This window comes from Zingiber officinale, chromosome 4B (assembly GCF_018446385.1).
Source record: "Zingiber officinale cultivar Zhangliang chromosome 4B, Zo_v1.1, whole genome shotgun sequence".
Taxonomy (NCBI): Eukaryota; Viridiplantae; Streptophyta; class Magnoliopsida; order Zingiberales; family Zingiberaceae; genus Zingiber; species Zingiber officinale.
The window spans coordinates 99,461,630-99,471,034 of record NC_055993.1 but is presented as its reverse complement, the minus strand read 5'-3'; the positions used below and the strand labels follow the sequence as shown (position 1 = coordinate 99,471,034).

The 9,405-nt window shown below is 38.0% G+C and overlaps 1 long non-coding RNA gene across 3 annotated transcripts; it reads left to right on the top strand.

Annotated features, from left to right (window-relative positions):
• The first annotated feature begins 4,587 nt into the window (after nt 1-4,587).
• Nucleotides 4,588-7,776, top strand: LOC121975693. Of its 3 annotated transcripts, none has more exons than XR_006110399.1 (6): nt 4,588-5,081; nt 5,163-5,217; nt 5,335-5,517; nt 5,828-6,131; nt 6,874-6,994; nt 7,610-7,776. It is a non-coding gene; the product is annotated as an uncharacterized LOC121975693 (long non-coding RNA). The 3 variants fall into 3 exon arrangements; XR_006110398.1 differs by having other exon boundaries at nt 5,599-6,131; nt 6,212-6,994; XR_006110397.1 differs by having other exon boundaries at nt 4,589-5,081; nt 5,599-6,131.
• The last annotated feature ends 1,629 nt before the right edge of the window (nt 7,777-9,405 follow it).

Sequence of the window (9,405 nt, the reverse complement as noted above, 5' to 3'; positions counted from 1 at the left end):
TTGGATATCCCATTTTGAACCTTTCCAATATTTTCTTGAGTCGCTCGACTTGACCTTTCAAATCATAATTTTCTTCCTCAAGCTTTTCAACTTGAGTTGAAGTTCCGATTTGAACTTGGTTAGTCGAGTCACTCAAGTTAACTTGTTGCTTAAGGTGGTCCATTTCCTTAAGTAACAAGTTATTTTGTTTTTCAGATTTTGATAATTTTTTAAACAAACATTTAACTACTTTAAGTAAATTAGACTTGAAATAAATTGTTACCATATTTGGATCTTCTGATCCGTTGCTTTCATCGGACTCGATGTCGATCTCGGATTCATACTCTTCGTTGGACTCGGACCCGGAATCTTCGTTTCTTGCCATAAATGCAAGATGGCTCGAGTGCCTCGTTTGCTCCATGTCGGATTCGTCGGAAGAAGTTTCGTCCCATGTTGCATGGAGAGCCTTCTTTCGTCTTGTTGATTTGGGTCTTTCTTCTTTCTGATTTGGGCATTCATTTTTGAAATGCCCCTTCTTGTTGCATCCATAGCAGATCACTTCTGATTTGTTTTGGATCTGGTTCGGTGGGGTCTTCTTGGTGCTTCTTCTAAACTTCTTCTTAGTCAACAACTTTCGGACCATGTTGACTAATTCTTCTTCGTTCGTTGAGTCCGAGTCTGGTTCGCTTTCTGACTTCACCTTCGTTTTTGATTTTGTTTCCTTGCTTGAACCTGCATACAATGCTACACCTTTCTCGACATGGCTTGTGTTAGACTGTTCGTGTAATTCTAATTCACAAAATTACTCGTCTAACTTAAGAATTGAAAGATCTTTGGAAACTTTGCATGCATCTACAATCGATGCCCACAAAGTATTCCTCGGAAAGGCATTCAGAGAGTACCTTATCGTGTCGTGGTTTTCCAGGTTGTGTCCGATTAGGTGGAGGCCGTTGAGTATGTCCTTTAGACGAGCGTGTAGTTGCGAGGCCGTCTCTCCAGGGAACATTTTTATATTAAATAAATTGTTTAAAAGTAAATCCCTTTTGTTTATCTTCGAGTCGTCAGTTCCTTCGTGTAGTTTGACTAGTGAGTCCCACAATTATTTGGCGTTGTCGTAGGGACCGACTCGGTTCAACTCCTCCATTGTGAGCCCGCACTGAATGGTGTTGATTGCCTTGTAATTCAGTTGAGCCTTCTTGATCATTTGAGGAGTCCATTCTTCTGGTTCTAGGGTTATTCCGTCTTTCGTCGGTAGAGTGTAACCTTTTAGGATTGTGAACCAGAGCTCAATATCGAACTTCAAGTAACACTCCATTCTATTTTTCCAGTAACTAAAGTTTTCTCCTTTGAATAGTGGAGGCCTTACGGTGCTGTAACCTTCTTGATAATAATTCGACATCCTTGCAAGATAAGAATTAAGAGAAAAATATTTCCAAGACTTTCGTCTTGGGATTAGTAGTGCTTGAGAAGAAAAAATAAAATAAATAAAAAAAATGTTTCTAAAAGAAAAGAGAAAAGTTTTAAAAAATTGCTTTGAAAATCGGTTAAGAAATTTCAGAGCTAACCTGCTCTGATACTAATTGATAGATAGAGTAGTTGCGATAGAGGGGGGGGGGGGGGGGGAATATCGCTTTTTAAAACTCTTCTTTTCATATATTAAAAATCAAAGTTAAGCAGCGGAAAATAAATAAGGAGACACGTTCTTTTACTTCGTTCGGAGCCTAGCTCAACTCCTACTCGAAGGCACCGATGGGCAAATCACTATAACTCTTCTCTCCGAAATCCTCGGAGAGAAGCAGATTGTACACGTACAAATAGAATAAGATAGTAACAATCCTACTATCTTATTGAAATTGATCCGGCGGTAAGAACAGGGGACTCCCGTTCCGTGGAGTCAACGCCACGTGGAAGTCAAAGGGTCGGGTGGTCAATCAGACAAGGATGGACCGACCGGACGACCGAGAAAAGGTTGGCTCGACCGGCCGACCGGAGAAGGGTGGATCGGCCGACCAGCCGAACGACCGGTGTTTAATTGAACCAAAGACGACCCGGTTATGGATTCCGGCGCTCGGGTTGAACGGAATCATATGGCTGAGCGGATAGACCGTTTGGCCGAAGAGATGAAGTAGCATACTGCGAACAGTCTCCACAGAGCACATTACCGAGGATCTCCCAAGTAGACCAGTACATAGGACCGGCCGGACGTGAGGAGAGTGCCGGCCGGCCGGACGCCCGGCAGGTAATAAGGAGAAAAGGACAAGGAACATCTTCTGACAGCGGGCATGCTCTATAACCAGGCCATACTCCCAGCCTTACGACCAGGGGGTTTCGCTGTCCCATCGAAGACGTGTTTGGACTGTAGCAGTATGGTGTCAGGTAAGCTTTCTGACAAGCCCTTACTGAGGTATGGGCTGAGGACACGTATCTGCCTCGATATGCGTGCATGAGCTCCTTCCCAGCTCTATATAAGGAGCCTCGCACTTCACCGGAGGTACGCATTCTTGCATATTCGGAGCCACCCCTTTGTTGTCCACTTGCCTCACTTGAGCGTCGGAGTGTCGTCGCCGGGAACCCCTTCCCGGCCCGACTTCTTTGCAGGTTCGCCGGAGCTCCATACGACCGGCCAGAGATCTACGTCAGCAACTAGGAGAGCGCCACGTGCCCAGCGTCCGTTGATTCAGTGTTCGGACAGGATCAGAAATTAAGTGCAATATAAAAATATACCGACAATTATGTATAGGTTGAAGCTCGGTCGGCACTTCCGGACGGAGTAGATTTGCGGAGTCTAAGACTTGTAGCACAATCCGTACGCAACAAGAAGACTTGAAGATGATTAGAAAATACTGTTTGATCTCTGTCTTCGAGCCTGCTTTTATAGATGTACTGGAGGTTCGGTCGACCGATCCTACTTTTCGGTCGACCGAACCCACTCCCTTCCTTCCTGGCTGAAGTTCGAAGCTGACTCGATCTTTTACATTTACTGGTCTTTAATGGTTCGGTCGACTGATCAGGCCTTTCGGTCGACCGAACAGCTTCCTTCCCTGTTCGTCGTGATTTTGCCGAGATCATCATTTAATGCAGAAAAAATGCTCATTGGATCGGTCGACCGATCCCCAGGTTCGGTCGACCGATCAACCTATTTCCTTTGCTGTTGATCGGTGTTGATGATTTGTCCTGTGCTGTATAGTTCGGTCGACCGATCTTACTGTTCGGTCGACCGATCAAGCTTTGATCGAGCTGAGCTTATGTTCTGGTTCGATCTGAATACTGAACTGAGCTTTGCTGTTTCGGTCGACTGATCCTCTGGTTCGGTCGACCGATCATGCAGTCAATACCTGCAGAACAGTGTTAGGCAAAATATCCTACAAAACAGAGATTAGCACAGTAACAGTATAATGCAAGAATAATATTAAAGACAGTAGAACTGTCTTGATCTCAACTTGGAAACCTTCTCGGTTTCTTCAATTGGATCAGCGACCTAAGGTTGTTCCCTTCTGGAACCCAACCTCACTGTCGCTCCTCCAGTTTGTTTACCTCAACCTACCTGCCAAACTTAGATCCTCCAGATCTAGTTTGGACTTTTCACTCAGCCTTGATCGGTTCCCCAGGACTTTTCCTTTGATCTTTGGTCCTCCAGACCTCTCGATCACACCGCCAAGTATCTGGTCCTCTCGACTCACTTGGACTTGCACCTGGGTTCCACGATCTGCTAAGATTTCTCCTGCCTAGCCTCCAATTAGGTCTTTCCCGGTTGAGTAAACATCCTGCACACTCAATCAACTTGTTAGATCACAACAAGACTTAACTTGAACCTTTGACAACATCAAAACTTAGGTTTGATTCTGGTGCAACTTGCACCAACAACAACATCCCCTTATTCTCACTACTAGAAAACTAGGCTTTTGAGACAAATATTTTAAGACAGTCACAAAATTCGTCTCAAATACTAAGTAATTAAGACAGTAATAATAGACGTCTCAAAATTTAACATGGAGACATTAATTTTAAGATAGTATTTAAGATTTTGTCTCAAATTCAACTAAATAAGACACATAATAAAGACGGTTAAAAATATAATTATATAAGACATTCAAATAAGACGGTAAAAAAGTATTTGTCTCAAATTATCTTGAATATTACTACTAGAAATAAGGCCTATAATGACACTTTCTTGATGACACTTATTAAAATATGTACTTATAAATATTTTATAACGACACTCATTGATTTTAAAAATAAATATCAGATTAGACTATCTATAATGACATATTTTATAAATATCATAAATATTAATTACTTTTTATTTTTACATTAACCTAACTTCCTCCCTCTTGTGCCTGTTTCCTTTCCGCAGCCGCCCCTTTTCCCCTCTGCATCTCTTCGTAATCGACTATTTTCCTCTTTGCCACTACTAGAAATATAACATATCACGACACTTTCTTCGTGACATTTAATTTTAAATGTCACTATAAATAATTTTTAATGATATTTATCAAAAAAAAAAATTTTAAAATATAAAAGTATCATTTTAGATAATATATAGTGATAGATTTCATTAATGTCACTATATACTCCATATACCATTCTAATAATAACTTAATTAAGCCTATTTTGCATCTTTTTGTTTTTCCCTACTCTAACCTAACGCTAATCCCTCATCACCGCGCCGATTTCTTTCTTTCTTTCCTGTTCTCGCTGTCCCTCCGCTCACCCGAACTCAAGCGCCGCTCCTCTCCCTTTCTCTTCTCGTCGTCACCGCTTCTCTCTCTTTCGCCTCCCTCTCGTCGTCGCCGCTCCTCTCCCTTCCTCCTCCCTAATTTGCTCTCGCCACTCCTCTCCCTTTTTCATCCCTAATCTGCTCTCGCCGTCGCCGCTTCTCTCATCCACTCTCACGCATACCTGTGCTGCCACCGGCCTACATCGCGTGTCGCCACCACGATTGCTCCACAACACTGCCTCTACCGTGATTCTGCCTTTCTGCTCCCTAACCCATCCTTGTCGTCGTTCCTCTTTTCTCCTCCCTAACCTGCTATCGCCATCCATCCCTGTTACTGCTCCTCTCACCATCGACGCTCCTCTGCCAGTCGCCGCTGCTGCCAAAGGTACTGTCGGTATGAACTTCAATAGAGGAACAATAGTTATGGAAGTTTTGCTCATTTCTTATTCATTTCTTGTTTTTTTAGGTTGTGGATTGGAAGTTTTGATAGTCACCTTGCCCCTTTCTACAGAATCAAATAGGTATATATAAAAATAGTTTTAAGTTTCAGTCCTTATCTAGCAAGCTTCACTTGTATGTGTGGTTGGTTTATTTTCTTTCAATTTTGATGGATATGTTTCTATGTGTGATATCATTAGGTGTTTCAGCCCAGGAATTGTCAGGAAGAACATGACCTTCCACAGGTTTAATGGAAGATCCGTCAGCATGTGCATCTTTTATATCAACAATACTTATGGGCTTGTCTGTGTGTTTGCTCATATTGGATTCCTGTAAGATCCTTTCCTCATGAACAGCAGGGTTATCAGACACAGACTTTGAAGGTGCAATTTGAAACTCAGGCTTCTGAACCATCCTCCCTTGTTTATAGCATTTTTCATCAGCGATACCATCATGTTGAACAGGTCCTACATGAAGGACAGGATTGGAGATAATTTCATGCTAGTCATGTATAGCCCGATTAGTTGAATTATGGATATCTTGAGAAAATTTAACAATCTCTGATCCATGTGGAATGGAGACAAATTCCAATTTATTAGCTTGACTAGGTGTACTGACCAATTGTTTATTTTTTTTCAAACTGCATGAAATCATCTTTGATAGTTTCATTACTTTGGCATGGTGGTTTTGTAGATAATAAAGACTTCTCAGAATGTGAGACCAACTCTCCCTCAATTATGTTATCAGCTCTTTCAGCAATGGATTCTTGAGCTGCAAGCAAGCACGCTTGATTTATTAAATATTGAGAGCCAGGGGAATCATCAGATTTAGATAATCAGTTCAAGAACTCTAACTGCTCCCTTGGATGACTTGCAGATTGGTAACCTCGGAAAGGCTGTGAAGGTGGATTATTGAAACCTACATCAAATGCATCAGCTTCATCAGCAATATTACTAGGTTCCAAACCGCCACGACAATAGTAGTCATCTTCATTTAGGTCAGAATTATGACCAGCATTCAGAGTTCACTGATGATACTGGCGTAGCATCTAATTGCTTCCCTATATGTTTGTTATAGGAAGTGTTAAATTCTCTTTTTCAGAAACGACATGCATACTTACTGCATGGATATGACTCAAAAAGGAAACATCATGCTGCTGCATGGTTGAACTAGGTTCATGAATGTGGGAGCTGATATGCTCATCCTCTATTTTTTTATATGAGAAACTATCAGCTACTAAATTCTTAAAAGTGAAGCTAGATAGAAGATATAGCTAGATTGAATTTTTATTTTCTTTGAATTTTTATATATGACTTGCATGTCTTTCAGGGCTGGATAGAAGATATAGCTAGAATGAGTTGGTAGGGACATACTACATAGCCAATAAATTCTTAAAGAATTGAATTTATCAGAGTGTGATGTGAGGATGGTGTAAGGAGTATAGAAGAGAATGCAAAGAAAGTATATATGATCATTGTAAATTAATCTAGTTTCATTGGTCATGGAAATAGAATCCCTACTCAGTGAGTATGATGCATACATGTAGACCTTGAATGAAACACCAAAAATGATATATGTGCTAATCTTTTCCCTTGCATGTAAATCAAAGTAGAGAGGTAATTAAATGATGGTGCTTCACTCTAGATCTGACTGTGGGTCTCCAATTTGCATGTAGTATAATAACATGTTACAAAACCTGAACTCGACTCCATTATAACATGCATCCTAATAATTTGTAGTATGGAAGAGGTATATGGTCATCAAAGAGGTCTCATAACAGCTTCGAGAAGAATGGGAAGCATTAGCTAATTGCTATGAAGATCACATGAGCAGTGCATGGATATCAAATAATTTATTAAGGTCATTTCTTTTCTTTGTTACTCACTCACCAATTTTGTCGAAGTAGCAAATTAGAAATGTAAAATGTATCACAAAATGTTTTGGAATTCTCTTATAAACTATTAACTCAACTGATATGCAATGTTTTATTAGTTTTGTATTCTAAATTGGTTGCAGCATTGTTTTTAACATTGAATGCTAAATTCATAGTGATATCAGAATCATCAATTCATAGTTATTTTGTTGACATATTTTCCTTTGGCTTGTAGATACACAAAAAAAACTTTTGTTTATTAATAGTGGATACACCAAACACAACGACTAGTTTCATTGGGTTTATTTATACTTGTCGACTATCCTAACTCTAGTCATCAGGATGAGATGATTATAGTTTCTCTGTCAATGTGATTGCTTGTTTCTTTGACTGATGTAAAAGAGTGGAAGACTTTTAGAACCAGAGATATCAATGATGCAGATCTTGTTGTGAAGAGATTAATTAGATATATGACATGCAAGAAAGAGGATTATGTGTTAGATGATAAGATTTTTTATTGAAATGTTTTATTTATTGATTTTTTTAAACATTATATATTATAAATCTTTACCTCTAATAAGAGTTTTTTTTTTTATGTTCAGGATTCTCGTGAAGAAGGATTATAGAAGTTATCTCTAAATCACGAGGAGTTATTCTTTAGACTTTCTTTTGTGTAATTTTCATGGGAATAGTTGTTTTTTTATTGGATGAATGTTGGATGGATGTTGGATGCACTTTAATTAATGATTATAGAATTTTATATTATGGATATCATTTTTAATTTATAAAAAGAGAGCTTTTCCTTTTGTTTTGAAATGACAATTTAATAGATTTAATCTAGATTAATTTGTATAATAAATGTTCTTTAATGATTATTAATTTTTGTCATAATTGTTGCATCTAACAAGTTAAAATATTAAGGACAGTAATTTACTATTTTCACTTCTATTTGAGACAGCACATTGCCATCTCGATTTAGTGTCTTTAGCTTTTTCACAGAATAAGACATAACATTTGAGACAAAATAATAACTGTCTTAAATACTTTTGAGACAATTGAATAACTGTCTCATCACCGTCTTAAATAGCATTTGAGACAGTACAACTGTCTCAATATTTTTTTGAGACGCTTGTATTAGGGACGACTACATTACTGTCTCATCACCGTCTCAAAAACATTTTGAGACACTAAATTTATAATTTAAGACACATTTTGTTGTGTCTCAAAAGCCTAGTTTTCTAGTAGTGTCTTCTCAGCAAAATGGAGTTGTTGAGCAATTGAATCGAACTCTAAAGGAGATGATGAATACTCTTCTATTGAACTCTGCACTGCCAGAGTCCATGTGGGGGAAGTTATGTTAACAACTAATTATCTTTTAAATAAGGTACCTAGAAAAAACATAGATAAGAGTCTACTGTGAGTTGTGGAATGAAATACAACCGTCCTATAAATATTTGTGAATGCATGTGAGAGTGTCTTGTCAAATCTTTGGTTTCTGATCCAAAAAAGATAAAGATAAGACTAAAAGGTGTTGATTGCATATTTATTAGATATGCACATAACAACAGTGTGTATCAGGTTTTTTATGTATTAGTCACAAATACTAGATATACATAATAACTCGATAATAGAATTGAGAAATGTCTTGTTCTTTGAGCATGTGCTTCCGTATAAGACCTGAGATGATGCTAGCTCCTCAAAACGGGCATATGGAATATAACAAGAAGAAGATGATGAACCAATTGAGGTTGAGCTTAGAGGAAGTAAAAGAGATTGAGTGGAAAAATCCTACGAAATATATTTTATCACTTTTATGTTGAAAAGTGAGCCCCGAAATTACTCAAAAGTTGTGAACTCTTGTGATGGAATTCATTGGAAAGAGACAATTGCATCTGAAATAGCCTTTATCTTGAAAAATCACACTTAGAAACTTGTGGATCTTCCTCCGACAAGTAAACTATTAGGTTGCAAGTGAATCTTCTAAAAGAAAATGAAATCGGATAACATGATTTATAAGTATAATGTTAGATTGGTAATCAAAGAATATCGACAATGAGAATGTTTTGATTACTTTGATACGTATTCTCCGATTAGAGAATAACTTTTATTAGAATATTTTTTGCTATCACTAGTAGAATTTTGAGTTTTTACTTCGCCACTAGTTACTTCGACGATTATTAATTACAAAGTAATATATAACAATCAACTTCGTTAATAACACCAGCGAAGTAAACTTCAGAATTTAAAAAACAAGGGCTTCACTATTAAATTTTAATAATATTTTACTTTGATATATTAGTTTTGATGAAGTAAAAAGTTAAAAAAAATTATAATTTTTTATGTGTAAAGTAAAAAGATGAACGAATAAAAAACTTAATTAAACTTTTTTTATCCTATC